Here is a 15,406-nt window from a genome sequence, read left to right on the forward strand (position 1 = left end):
ATCACTGCATCACTGCAACTTTTTTGTTGTTGTTGTTGCTGTTTTTTTTTTTTTGTATTTTGCAATCATTAGGATATTAATTAGAGAAAAGCAATGAAAAGACCAAGTAAAAAGGTTCAACGTAAGTTCAACTAGCTATATATGATTATTAGTTAGTTGTTTTGCTAACAAGAGGTTAAGGAGGTTTAGATAGAGCAAGGCCAGGCATAAATTATTGGGGCACATCTTTCATGATGACCTTGTGGGAGTTGACTGTGCATGCCAACAAGTAAAAGGACTCTCTGAAGTCCCCTGATACTGGGTTGTTCCAGCCTACTTACCCGTCCTGGGGGCCCTCTGTAGAACTGCCTTCAGCCTAAACACCAAATAATAAATCTGCATTTTTAGTATCTTTGGTTGACCACTTTCTTCATGGCCCACACTTTACTTTGTTTCTGGATTTCATAAGCCAGGCCCATGTAAATGACAAAGTGATCTCATAGTACATTTAAGAAATTGAAACCAGCAGGAGGCTCCTGTCCCTGACACAGGTATTGATTTACCCAATAACTTTCTGAAATGGATTCATTATCAGATACATTTAACACTGTAACGGGATTTTAGGGAGGAAGTACACGTGGCCAGGATGTCAGATCAAGCCAGGGTATTTTGGTCTGATCAATAGCAATTTTGGGGGTGTCAGCATCATGGAGGCATTAAGGCATTCAGGTCTAATCATCTCCTCATGTGTGTCTAGTGATCTGCATAAAAAACAGCAGCTTCTAAAGAAAATACTCATCTCTTCTTCCTTAAACTTCTCTTGAAAACAATTTTCCTTTCTTTCCCCTCTCAGAAACATTTCCCATTTTTAAATTTTGCCCTTTCTTTGACACTAATAACACGGCCCCAAGGTTAACCCACTTTCCATGTATACAATACTTTAATATGAACACCAGTTTTCATCTCTGTTACCACACCCTAGAATATGCTTCTGTCATTTCTCTCCTGGACCTTCCTAAGAAGTAACCATAGTAACCAGGCTTTTTGGTCCCCCTGTAGTCCCTTTTTGGTTTAAAAGTTTTTAAAGACAAGACTTCCACCTATGCACTGCTTTTCTATAACGCCAGAGATAAAACCAACTTCTCTTCATTATCTTCTACTTCCTGTGTTGTTGGGATCTTCTTCTTCTTCTTCTTCTTCTTCTTCTTCTTCTTCTTCTTCTTCTTCTTCTTCTTCTTCTTCTTCTCCAGCATATAACAGTCAGATCCATTCTTATAGCATCACCTCATCCTCTGGGAGTAGAGCTTCCCAGTTGGGTGGCTAACTCCTTACATAATGTCACTTACAATGCCCTGTTGTAGTGACTCACCCCTATAAACCCCTGTCCACCTAAAGTCCCATAAAGGACTCTGTCGTATCATTTTTTCATTGTCAGTCTCTTATTTCTCTTATAAAGCTTATGGGGCAGTTACTGTCAATCTTCTATAAGATAAACTTCAAGGAAGAGACATTTTGTATTTTTGTAATTGAGGGCCCAATGTGAATAATCTAGAGAAGATATGAACTTAATTTACATTTATTAGCTTTATTCTGCTGTAATGAATAATGTCTCACATTTTGCGAAATAGCAATGAAGCTCATGAAGATATGAGTTTTCTTACGGCTTGGAAATTGACAATGCTGATAATGAAAATTATACTTAAAACCTCAACACAATAATTTGTCTGATGAGTAAACATCATTAAGCAAAGTAAAATAATATAAAGTAAAATTTTAAAACTTAATAATATTAATCCTTCATTTAATTATGATATTTAAGAATAAAATAAAGGGTTCACTTTTGAGGTTCCAATGGCTGAATTAGCACACATACTAAATAAGCCTAAAATGCTTTTTAAAAATTAGCAAATAAAACAAAATCTCCAACAAAACCAAGCTTGACACTTATGCCACTAAAGTCCACTGAGTATATTAATAAGATATAAAGTTCTTCATCTCCTGTCTCATGGCTGTAGTTTGAATTTCAACAATGATATGAAGTATAAATTGTTTCCATTTTAGAGATGGAAAATTTTCCCATGGTTTTCACCACTCTAGTAGGACCTTGACAAAACTACAATTCAAGCCTTTCCTTAAAACTTTGAATTTTTCATTTGTCTTTTTATACCCCCACCCCATTACTCTGATGTGAGAAACTTTTCAGTAAAAAGAAACCTCATATGGTTTTGTTAAAAAAAAAAAAAAAAAAAAAAAAAAAAAAACCAGGAGTAAAGATGCAGGGAAATAGCACAGGCAGCCACTCCCATCTCATGTTTGAGCTGTGGCTTGTTCACTCTATATTAGAAGATGGATTTTTTTTTTAATCCAACTGGGTAATAGGAAAACCATACATCTTTCAATAATTGTTCAGAGTAGCAAACATCGAGAGCCTGCCTAGGGCACTGTGAGGGAATTGCCACAACCCTCATGCGGAGTCAACACTGAGGCAGCTGAGGCCAAAGCATCACAGCTGCCATTTCACTGTGGGAAAGAGTTCAGAGGTCCCTTCCACTGTGCATTCCCATGAACTTGAGGTTCTCAGAGGGGCACTCTGGGAGCCGGCGCTCCATTTTCTGTGGTAATGTGACCCAGAGCTTGATAGATTGCTAGTAGTTAATCAACAGGTTATGATAAAAGGCCAAAGCTGATTTATTTCTTTTGCCTAATATTGGCTGGATTTTCACATGCAGACAGAGCAGACTAGATCTCATGGAGGCTGGCCCAAATTATCAAAATGGCATTTTCAACTCACATCTTATGGTGTACAAGTTATGGAAGTTAATTAAAGATTTTGAGTTTCAAAATAAAAGTAACCTCTATGCACAAACATAAATTTTACTTATTTCTAGGATATGAAATTTACGAAAAAATAAAACATACGAGAAATATGTTTGGAACCAATGTAGAAGGTTTGAGGAACAACAAAACAAGCAAAATGTCATGCTCTCCAGGATGAAGGTTGAATTATTTTCACTATTTTTCCCATCAGCAGCCCTTTTCTATACCAACCCCTAAGTGAAGCATCAGGGAATCAGTATTTTTAAAATACTATCCACATAGAGGAATATTCAAAGACAGATAGTAGAGCATGGTTTCTAGCAGATAGTTTGAAAGGGTGACAAGCTGTTGAGTGAAAACAATTTCTTTTCTTTAAATTAGTACAATAGCAGGAGGATGTGAATCGTTCGTGACCCTTATGGGGGAAGAAAACACTCAGCTGTGATTTGGAAGGCTGATTTCAAAGTCTTAAATGCTGTCACTGGTTTTCTTGCATGCTAGCTAATTAATATAATGAACCATGTTTTCTCCTTAGTACATTTTGAACATATTTCAGATGCACAGGAGTAATTCTTGGATGTTTATCTGTGCTAGCTTGTCATCAGAAGTAGTTCCTCTTCTATCAGTAAATCCCTGGAAAGAGATAACACTCTTCTTTTAAGCCAATAACAGTCAGTTTGTAGGCTGGTTCTGGTCATTATTATTTAATTCTTCCATCATATAAGAATTTTCATTCTCATCTATCGGTCATCAATAAAGCCCAACTTAACTCTCAGCTTCACGATACTAAAAATTTAAAATGAAGAAGTTCCTGTACTCCATGGATAACTGAGACTTTTTTTTTAGAAGTTAAATAAATGTTGGCTACATTTGTTCCAACCACACTGGGTGAACATAAGCTCTGTCTGCCCCCAAACTAAGAAGTTGCTTTCTCGGTTTTGTATGTTTATTTATACTTTAATATTTATCTCTCGTTCTCACTAAACAGTTCTTAGAACAGCAAATAGTCAATTGGTATTTTGGGAAAGTACTCATTGAAAATGCCATGTGGCTGTTTTTGCTGTGTGCAAGTTATAGGGATATATGTGGTTGTACTATTTCAAAAGCCACTCATGGGTCTATGGATATTTCAGTCCACTGGGGTGTCTAAGTGAATTGACAGTCATTCAGAAGTCACTAATTCTGTAGTTCTTTGGCGGCAGGCCTGTATACATGTTTGCAGTAGGGATAGCATGTTACATTTATTAAGATGCAGAAAGCTTTTTATTTTCCAGGACTTATGCAGCAAAACCATAATGATACTGTAGAAAAAGAAAGTCCCGTTCACACCCAGCTCTCATATCATGCCCTTAGGATACCCTTAGGTGAGCTCATTAAAAAATGGTATGATTGATCTTATTTGCCAACCTTCTGAAAAATGTTAAAGCGTTTCTCTGAAATAAACAAACCCAAAAGTTAGTTGACAAAACACCTCTGAAGTCTTCCAGAGCTCTTTTGGTAAAACAAGTAAAACCAGGGCTATATTTGTTCCTGACACTGACATCTTCACACAGGCAAGGTAACATTTGAGTATTTGGAGGTTGGTATATAATTACGAATAAGAAAAAAAAGGACCAGGGAAATGCCACCAAAGTTAGAAACCAGATGAAAGCAGTTCAGACAGGAATTGTCATTTCCCCCCCTTCAACTTGTGGAGACTTTAAAAATGTCAAAACTGCCAAGGCCCTCAGTCCCTTTGCCATTGGGCTTCTAAGGCTGAACATTTAAATCTTTCCTAGCCATCATCTTCATTCACTTTGCCTCTTGTCTATGTACATTGTATATGTTTATGTTTGCATGTATGCATATATTCTACTAGTTTCATATTTGATGGAAACAATAAAACAGAGAAAAACAAAGCTTTTTGGCAAATGTCAAAAACATAGTGAAGTACTATGCATGTGTAAGTTGGAGAGAATTGCACAATTCAGAAATTACAGAGTAAAACCGGGCATGCTGCAAAATTAAACACTGACTAACAAAGCTGCAAAATAATTAACATTGATAATTTAAAAACAACACATGGTCCTTACAGGTCAAGAAATCTGGAACAGATAGTATCAACCTGCAAGAGATTGGGTAATTTGACTTCCTTCACAAACTTTGTAGGTGGATATAGTGCTAAGTTGCCTAGAAATAAAGTATCTAAGCACAAGAACTTAGGAGCATATTTTAATATAAAGAACATACCATTATGTGAATTATAACTTGGCCTGATCCATTTGTTTAAAGTGAAATTCATTAAGGAACTTGAGTAGATATATGTTAAGATGAAAGTGTGCATTCAGAGTTACATTCACTGCATAAGATAATTATGAGTTTCCAGGGAAGGATTGGATGTTCATTAAAAAGTACTGTTGGCGATTCAGTAGAGTAGATGCATATTAATTATCCAAAGATGGAAAAATGTAGATGGAAAATTGTCTAAGAAGTGCTAAATAAATTCAAGGCCCTCCTCTGATAATGCTACTATCTCTATTTATCTGTGTCTTCTACATTATCAAAATTAATTGATTTGCTGGGTATAGTATAAAGATTTTTACTGGTTAAAAGTAATGCATTTTCTCCCCATGGAGGGTGAGGCCTTCCATGGGGGATCTCTAAAGTCTGTCACATCATTTGGAGCAGGGCCTAGGCCTTCTCCCATGTGTCTAGGCTGAGACAGTATCTCAGACACTATGTGGATTAGGCTCCCAAAATCCATTCGTGTACTAGGGATAAATAATGGTCCACTATCAGAGGTCACATAGATTGCCCAGGCCTCCTAACGGCCATCCTCCCTCAGGGGGTCTGAATGCTGGTCCTATGCTGGTTTTCCAGCTATCAGTCTGGAGTCCATGAGCTCCCTTTGTTCAGGTCAGCTGTTTCTGTGGGTTTCTCTAGCCTCATCTTGACTGCTTTTCTCATCACTCCTCTCTCTCTGAGACTGGATTCCAGGAATTCAGCTCAGTGTTTAGCTGTGGGTGTCTGCTTCTGCTTCCATCAGCTACTGGATGAAGGCTCTAGGATGGCCCTGTAGAGTAGAAAGGGGATGGGATAGGAGGTAGGTGGGGGGCAGGGGAAGAGGGGAGGGAGAGGGAACTGGGATTGGCATGTAAAACAAACTTGTTTCTAATTTAAATAAAAAATACATTACCCCCAAAAGTAATGCATCTTCATTTTAGAAAAAAAATAGGAAAATGCTTAGAAAAGAATTTAAATCACATTATTTCACAAATGTGAAAATTTTATTTTATTTTATTTATTAGTTCAAATTAGAAACAAGCCTTCTTCACATGTCAATCCCTGCTCCCTCTCCCTCCCTTCCTTCCCTGCCCCCCACCACCCCCTAGCCCACCCCCTCTGCTCCCCAAAGTCTGTCATACCATCCTGGGCAGGGCCTAGGACCTCCCCCATGTGTCCAGGATTACAGAGCATCCCTCCATGTGGGATGGACTCCCAAAGTCCCTTCTTAACCCAGGGATAAATACTGATGAACTACCAGAGGCCCCATAGCATGCCAAGGCCTCCTCATTGGGTCTGGATCAGTCCCATGCTGGCTGGGGTCCATGTGCTCCCCCTTGTTCAGGTCAGCTGTTTCTGTGGGTTTCACCAGCCTGGTCCCAACCTCTTTGCTCTTCACTCCTCCCTTTCTGCAACTGGGTTCCAGAGTTCAGCTCAGTGTTTAGCTGTGGGTGTCTGCCTCGCTCTCCTCAGCCACTGGATGAAGGCTCTAGAATGGCATATAAGGTAGTCATCAGTCATAGCATTTTTATATGAAAGCTAAATATATATTGTCTCTCCCTTGCCTTTTACCCCCATCTGTCCTTATTCCCTTTCTCTCTCCCACTACTTTCCTCTTGTCTTTTTATTGCTGTTAAAATCTTAACCTAAAGTAATTCTCCATCTCAACCTCTCAAATACCTGAGACTACAGACACACACCTACCCCACACTGACACTGTTCTTGTACAATGAAAAACATGCCACCAGAGCTGTAGGACATACATTTATCTTAATCAATAAAACACAATAAAAGCACCAATAGAAATCCTTTATTACAATTTGGTAGCGTTCTAGCCTCCTAGACAAGTCTAAGTGTCTATGTAAAAGTGTGCACCCAGAACCCAGCTACATGAATATAGACCAAAGAAAGCTAAAAAGGTGATATTTCCCCTGATAGAGTCCCAAAATTAATATTTTGATTTTTTGTCCTTATTGGACATCATTAGCTCAATATCTCTTCCTTCTCCCTGTAGTGTGCTAGTGATCATGGGGAACTGTGGATAATAAGTGTGAGCTGTGGTAAAAACTAAAGTTAAACAAGTATAAGAAAATGTATTTGATAAAGTAATGCAAGGTTGGTAATACTTAAAATCAGTATGTAAATTACACTACTGATTTCTGCCTTCTCCTGGTTGCAGAAATGAACAGGCTAGTCATCCTGTTCTGTTTAAAAAAAATTTTTATTAGGTCAAATTAGGAACAAGCTTGTTTAACATATCAATCCCTTCTCCCTCTCCCTTCCCTCACCCCCACCCTTCCTCCCCCACCCACGACCTACCCCCCATCCCATCCACACTCCACTCCCCAGGCAGGGTAGGGCTCTCAATGGGGGCTCCCCACAGTCTACCACATCATCCTAGGCTGGCCTAGGCCATTCCCCATGTGTCCAGGCCAAGAGTGCATCCCTTCACATGGGATGGGCTCTCAAAGTCCCTTATTACAAGAGGAAAAAATACTAATGCACTATCAGGGGCCCCCTAGAATGCAGAGGCCTCCTCATTGACATCCAAGTTCAGGGGTCTGGATCAATCCTGTACTGGCCTCCCAGACAGCAGTCTGGCGTCGATGTGCTTCCCCTTGTTTAGGCCAGCTGTTTGTGTGAGTTTGAGCACCCTGGCATCCACCCCTTCGATCCTCAGTCCTCCCTCTCTACAACTAAGTTCTAGAGTTCAGTTCAGTGTGTATCTGTGAGTGTCTGCCTCTTCTTCCATCAGCCATTGGATGAGGGCTCTAGCATGGCATAAAAAGTAGTCATCAATCTCATTTTAGGGGAAGGGTGTTTAGGTTGTCCTCTCCACCCTTGCCTGGATTGTCACGTCGTGTCATCCTTGTAGATCTCTGGAAATCTCCCTAGTGCCAGATCTCTCCTCGGACCTATAATGGCTCTCTCTAATATGGTATCTCTCATCCTGCTCTCCTCTATTCTTCCCCCAACTCAATATTTCTGCTCCTCTATTTCCTCCTCTCCTCTTTTCTTCTCTTTTCATTCTGGCAGCTCCCTCTCTCCTACCCTCATACTCACAATTAACTCAGGAGTTCCTGCCCCTTCCCATTCCTGGGGTCCATGCATTTTCCCTTAGAGTCCTTCATGTTTCCTAGTTTCTTTGGTGAAGAGGATTGTAGGCTGGTAATCCTTTGCTCTATGTCTAAAATTCATATATGAATGAGTACATACCATGTTTGTCTTTTTGTGACTGGGTTACTTCACTCTGGATGGCTTCTTCTAGTTCCATCCATTTGCCTGCTAATTTCAAGATTCCATTGTATAAATGTACCACATTTTCTCTATCCATTCTTCAGTTGAGGGGCATCTAGGTTGCTTCCAGATTCTGGCTATTACAAACAATGCTGCTATGAACATGGTTGAACATATGTCCTTGTTGTATGAATGTGCATTATTTGGGTATATGCCCAAGAGAGGAATTGCTGGGTTTTGAGGTAGACTGATTCCCATTTTTCAGAGCAACCACCATACTGATTTCCAAAGTGGTCTTACGAGTTCGCACTCCCACCAGCAATGGAGGAGTGTTCCTTTTTCTACACATCCTCTCCAGCATAGATTGTCATTGGTGTTTTTGATTTTAGCCATTCTGACAGGTCTGAGGTGGTATCTCAGAGTTGTTTTGAGTTGCATTTTCTCTGATGGCCAAGGATTTTGAGCACTTTCTTAGGTGTCTTTCAGCCATTTCAGATTCCTCTGTGAGAATTCTCTATTTAGTTCTGCAACCCACTTTTTAATTTTATTATTTGGTGTTTTGGTGGCTAGCTTCTTGAGTTCATTGTATACTTTGGAAATCAGCCCTCTGTCAGATGTGGGGTTGGTGAAGATCTTTTTCCATTCTGTGGACTGTTGTTTTGTCTTACTCACTGTGTCCTTTGTCTTACAGAAGCTTCTCAATTTCAGGAAGTACCATTTATTAATTGCAGATCTCAATGTCTGTGCTACCGGTGTAATGTTGAGGAAGTGCTCTCCTGTACCAATTTGTTCAAGGGTACTTCCCACTTTCTCTTCTAGAAGATTCAGAGTGGCTGGATTTATGTTGAGATCTTTGATCCATTTGCACTTAAGCTTTGTGCATGGTGACAGATATTGATCTATCTGCAATCTTCTGCATGTCTGAATTCAGTTGTGCCAGCACCATTTGTTGAAGATGCTATCTTTCTTCCATTGTTTAGATTTAGCATCTTTGTCAAAGACAAGGTCTTCTTATGGTGTGTGGGTTAATATCAGGGTTTTCAATTGGATTCCATTGGTCTATCTGTGTCAATACCAAGCTGTCTTCAGAACTGTCACTCTATAGTAGAGCCTGAAGTCAGGATGGTGATGCCTCCAGAAGATCCTCTATTGTACATCGTTGTTTTGGTTATCCTGCGTTTTTTGTTTTTCCATATAAATTTGAGTATTGTTCTTTCAAGCTCTGTGAAGAACTGTGTTGGGATTTTGATGGGGATTGCGTTGACTCTGTAGATTACTCTTGGCAAGATTGCCATTTTTACTATGTTGATTCTTCCTATCTAAGAGCATGGGATATCTTTCCATTTTCTGGTATCTTCTTTAATTTCTTTCTTTAAAGACTCAAAGTTGTTACTGTACAGGTCTTTCACTTTTTTGGTTAGCATTACCCTAAGGTATTTTATGTTACTTGAGGGTATTGTGAAGGGTGATGTTTCTCTGATTTCTTTCTCATTGGATTTATCATCTGTATATAGCAGGGCTACTGATTTTTTGAGTTAATTTTGTATCCCGCTAATTTGCTTAAAGTGTTAATCAGCTGTAGGAGTTCATCCTGTTCTAATGCTGCTTTTGTTGTAACTTTTAAAAAGGCTATGCCCAGGGAGTTTCCAAATACTGCCCTTCCATGTATATAGTCACTTGACAGACATAACTCTAAAAAGTTAGGAACGCCTATTCAATGGGACAACAGACTACCCTTAGATGGTAAATCTTAATGTGATGTTGTCAAATCTGAGGCTAATCAAAAGGGGGCATGTTTCTCATTCTTATGGAGTCATGTGCATGTTAAGCAGCACTTCCTTCTAGCCTGCCACTGCATTGCAGGCTCCTTTTGCTGGTGTGTTTATTAGCATGACTTGTAGCTTCAATCCTGTCACTAAGAAAGGAGAGACTCAGGTGATAAATGCATCTTTATTTGTAGCTGATTCAGTGGGTGACATACGTGCTCTCACTTGTGAGTTTGTTTGTCATAAAGTGTGTGTGTGTGTGTGTGTGTGTGTGTGTGTGTGTGTGTGTGTGTGTATGTGTGTGCTTAGTTCAGTGTATCAGTCAGGATTAAGCCAGAGAAGCAGAATAAATAGCTACAGCTTTATTAAAAGGAATGAGGTAAACTCCACAGAGGTACCACAATAACAAGGAGATAAGGAAGAGGCTGAAACTGGCTATCACAGCCCAAATCTGCTACCCACAGGAGGACTCCTTTTTTCTTTTTATCAAACCTTGAATTATAAAAAGCAATGGGTTACATTACTGACATTTTTCTTCAAGTAGATTTTGTACTATGACATTCACTCCCCCAGTTTCCTTCATCTTCCATTTTCATGTATGTCTCACATATGAAAACAAACAAGTAAAAATTCTTTTTCTGGGTCTACCTTATTTTTTCTTTCATGTAATGACTCCTAGTTTCACCCATTGCCCTGAAAATGGAATACTTTCAATTTTATTTGTTTGACTAAAACTCCAGTGTGTATATATGTCACATTTCCCTTTTCTCTTCATTAGTTGGGAAAAACTTCTGAACTCATTCTGTAAGTTGGCTGTTTTGAATAGAACTTCAGTAAACATGTATGTGCAGGTGTTTGTGGATGCTGACTAAGTTTCCTTTGGGTATAATCCCAGGAGTGGTGTAGCTGGATGATATAGAGGGTGTACTCAACTGTATACCCACCTGCTGTGTAGAAGGGTCTTGCCTAGACTACAACTTCTTCAGAATGTGTTCTGTTTGTTTTTTATCCAATAATTTCTCAATCTGTGTAAAAATCAACTCAAAATGAACTAAAAAACATTAATATGAGACCTGAAGCTCTGTAAACAGCTGTATGAATACAGTGAAAACTTTAATATATGGGCATATTCAAGAACTTTCTGAAGTAGGATTCCAATAATTTAGAAAACAATTTCAATAAATGACAAATAAGATTACATGAAATTAAAAAGTTTCCTCACAAGAAAAAAAACAACAAAGTGAAGAAACGGTCTATAAAAAGAAGGAAAATCCTTGACAATTACACAGCTAGAAGGGATAACGTCTAGAATACTTTAAGAACTTAAAAAGAAACAATAATAAACATTGACTGATAGACAGACAATCACTTTTCAAAACACGAAGTAAAGATAGCTAGTAGATATGAAGGGAACACTGATTTCTTTCTCATGTAGGCATATGTTCTGCTCTTGAAGGGCTTCTAACCATAGATGAGGACTTTTCCAGGATAATCTTTGTGTCAGAAGTCAACTGGTTATGGAGTCATTATTGCTTTTGTAAATTCCCTTCATGTGACAGCTTAGTTAGTTTTGTTTGAATACTAACCAAAAATTGTAGCACAGCACATCATAAAAATTTATTACAGGTGAGCATCTGGAGAAAGATGTTACTGTAGCATTTCTTGCAAGAATATGAGGTCATTATACTGGATTTCATGAGCCAGTATTGATTAAAGATTACTACAATAACAAAACATCATAAAGTAAAGGATAACATCACTGATAATCTAAGTCATTGTATAACAGGAAAAGAATGGTTCTTCTATATATACTATAATTATTATATAGCATATTATATTTCCTTTCATCATATAGGATGGATTAATATGTAAATGTATTTAACACAGAAAAAAATGACTCTTAGAAACCTGCCAAGAACTCACAAATATGTCATGCTAACTTATACTAGAAGTTGTTATGACAGTTCCTTTAATTGTTATGTTAACTAAGGTTTCACTCACATTGGTCTTATTTTCTATTTCTTTTACTCTACTATGATATAGTTTTCTTCTTAGCATCTCATGCACAGTTGTCAAATTCACGCTAATAGTTAATTCAAATTGGCCCATATCCTTATTCTTACTGCTAAAAATTTGGATTACATTTGAAGTTTAAATTCTACCTCTTAATTATCTCCCTTCTTTTATCTTACACCTCTTGGCACTGCCTTTCTCTTTTGCTTCTCATTAGCAACCTGCTGAGATGCACCACCTTCCTACTTTGGCAACAAGCAAGGTAGCTTTAGTTTAGTATCTTCACTTTCGTCACTATCAGCCAGTTGGTCTTCTCCATTGTCCAAGTCACAGCGGCCATCACTGTTGTTAGTGTCACCTGGTGAAGTTGAATGTGTTTCATGTGCCTTTCTGTGTTTAAAATAATAACTGCCAAGATTTGGCAAGATGCCAAATATATGGAACCAAGCATATTTTTCAACTTCTTCCTGTATTTCTTTTCTGTATGTATGCTGTGCATACTACCTAAGCAAGAGGGAGGGAGGGAAAGAGAAAGAGAAAGACAGAGAGACAGAGAGACAGAGATAAATAGATATCCGTTATACCAGGTAAGCAGCCAAAAGCAAGCCCTTTCTGGGCCAGGTTATGCTAAACCTTCTCTGCTGGAAGTTTCTCTGCCAATCAGACAATAAGTTAGAACTAAAAGCTACAGGAGACTAAGTGATGCAGAATTAATGAACTTCTTTGTGCCAAGGTACAAAAATAATATTTGAGCAGTAAACATTTTAGCTTTGGAGTGATTTATCAGTCATAGACAAAGCTGTCTCAGATATTCCCAAGGTAGTCATGTTCACTAAGCTGAAGTATACACCTTTCTTTTGTTGTCTAGTGAGCTGAGACCTCTTCATAGTCTAACATACCTGGATATGGTTTGCAATTGCAAAACATAATTATTACATAGTCTATTGGATAAGCAATATTCATTTTTGAAATTGTATAAACACGCTATTACATGCCAACCTTGGTGATAATTACCAAATGTCTATATCTAGCAGAACAGGCAATTCAGAAATATGAATTTGTGCTATTATTTATGATACACATGTGCTATGTTCCCTTAAATATATATATTTGGTAATTATCACTGGGACTGTTCATTATAATTCCAAAGTAGATACCAATGAAATAGAAATATAAGTTATTTCGTAAAAATGTAAATGCTAAAAAATTCTCATTATCTTTTAGCAGTGTACAGTTCTTAGTTTGCTATTCATATTTCATGTAATAATTTTGGATTAGCCATCTGGTTTGTTGAGGGTTGAAAATCTGTTTAACACCAACGCAGAATTTTTGTTAAAAACTAAAACAAGCCATACAGAAATCACAAATGTTTTTCAGGTATTTCATAATGCTAATAATGAATACTTTTTAAAACATGGAATGTTATCAATCCTTTTTTATCAATACTTTTGTCCTTAATATTCTCCCTCTATTTGTATAGACTTGCCTATTGTGTGCTTTTTGAAACCCATTCTTAGTATATATCACTGTGACTGGTTGGTACATGGTAAGTCTTATCAAAAGCCAGTTCTGGCCCATCTACATTTTTTTCAGTACCAATCTTTCCCTTGTAAGAATGGTTAGCTCTGGAAAATTAATAAATACTTTTCTCAATGATGCCATTGTCTATTCCTGAGGTTGAAAGCTCCCTCTCTGCTTTATGGCTGCAAATTGATTCTATTCTTCTATTATTATATCTATTCTGGATGGAAGCAATTAACCTACAATGGGAGACTAAGAAGTAGTGGACAAAGTTTATCATTATAGATCATTCCTTCATTCATATAAAGCCCTTGAGATATGTATTGCAGGTGGCTTCCATACATGGCATCAGGACTTACTATAAAAAGTAGGGTACATGTGAAAAATAGATCAATGGAATGTAATAGAGACTTTAGAGGAGTTTCACAAGAATCAACCAACTAATCCTTGGTAAAAGAGTAAGGACAAAACAATAGAGGAAAGACTAGTGAATGGCACTTTGTCAACTGAACATCTATAATATATATATATATATATATATATATATATATCCTTAAGATAATTCAAGATGAATCACATATTCAAATCCAAAAAGTATAGGACAGCTAAAATGTAATATTGGAGGAAATATAGATGGTATTTATTTGCCAACCATCTTTTAGATTTAGTCAATTCTAGAAGCATGATATATGTAAGAAGAAATATTAAGGTGAACTTTATTAAATTTACACTCAGGGTTTATATTAGATGCTGTCAAAATAACATAAAATTAATCCACACACTATGACTAATATTTATAAAAGACTTATCTGATGAACTATTTTTCTAAGCCGTGCATAAAACAACTATAATTCAACAATAGGAAAACAAGCAAGCCAACTAAAAGATGGGCTAAAGATTTTAACAGACACCTCACTTAGGATAATATGCTGGCAAAGAGCATCCCCATGACTTGCAATTTCAAAAGTGCCAGTTATGATGTGGTACCACTACATAACTATTAGGCAAAATCTACAAAAGTGACAATATTAAACACTGGTAGATACAGAGCAATGGACTTGAAGTCTTTGCTGGTTGGAAGACAAATGACTGCCACTTTGGAAGATGCCTAGAAAAAAAAAAAACACAAGATGGAGAAATTGGTTTCTTTTCATTTGGTTTCAAAACAATATCTTATTTCACTTTTACATTTTTAAAATTTATATACAAAGTATTTTGTTTAATTATGGCATTTTCAAACACTTTGACAGTTGCTTATAAAACTAAACATACTCTTTCTATATGATCCACTAATTGTATTCCTTGTGTTAACTCAGAGGAATAGAAAATTCTATCTACACAAAATTGCAAATGGACTTTTCTAACAGTCTCAATCATAGTTGCCTAAATTTGGAAGATAACCAGATGCCTTCCGTAGACAAACAGCTAAATAACCTATTATACAACTAGTTAGTGAAATATTTTCATCACTAAAAACTAGTTTTAAAGCCTTGAGAAGATGCAGAGAAAATTTAAATTTCTATACTGCTGAATTAAGGAGTCTAACCTGAGATGACTATGCAACTATGTGGCACTCTGTAAAAGTCAAAATTGTTAAAATCCGGCATCATAGTTCATGCATATCTTTCTAGCACTTGGCATTGGAGACAGAATCAAAAATTCAATGTTCTCCTCTGCTATTGGTAAGATCAAGGACAGTTGGATTACAGGGCACATTATCTCAAGAAATAACAGCCAACCAACCAACCAGACAAAAAAAAGAAAAACCTGAAGAGATATTGCAAATACCAGTGTTTCCCCAGGAGTTGTTG

Source organism: Cricetulus griseus, chromosome 2 (genome assembly GCF_003668045.3).
Source record: "Cricetulus griseus strain 17A/GY chromosome 2, alternate assembly CriGri-PICRH-1.0, whole genome shotgun sequence".
NCBI lineage: Eukaryota > Metazoa > Chordata > Mammalia > Rodentia > Cricetidae > Cricetulus > Cricetulus griseus.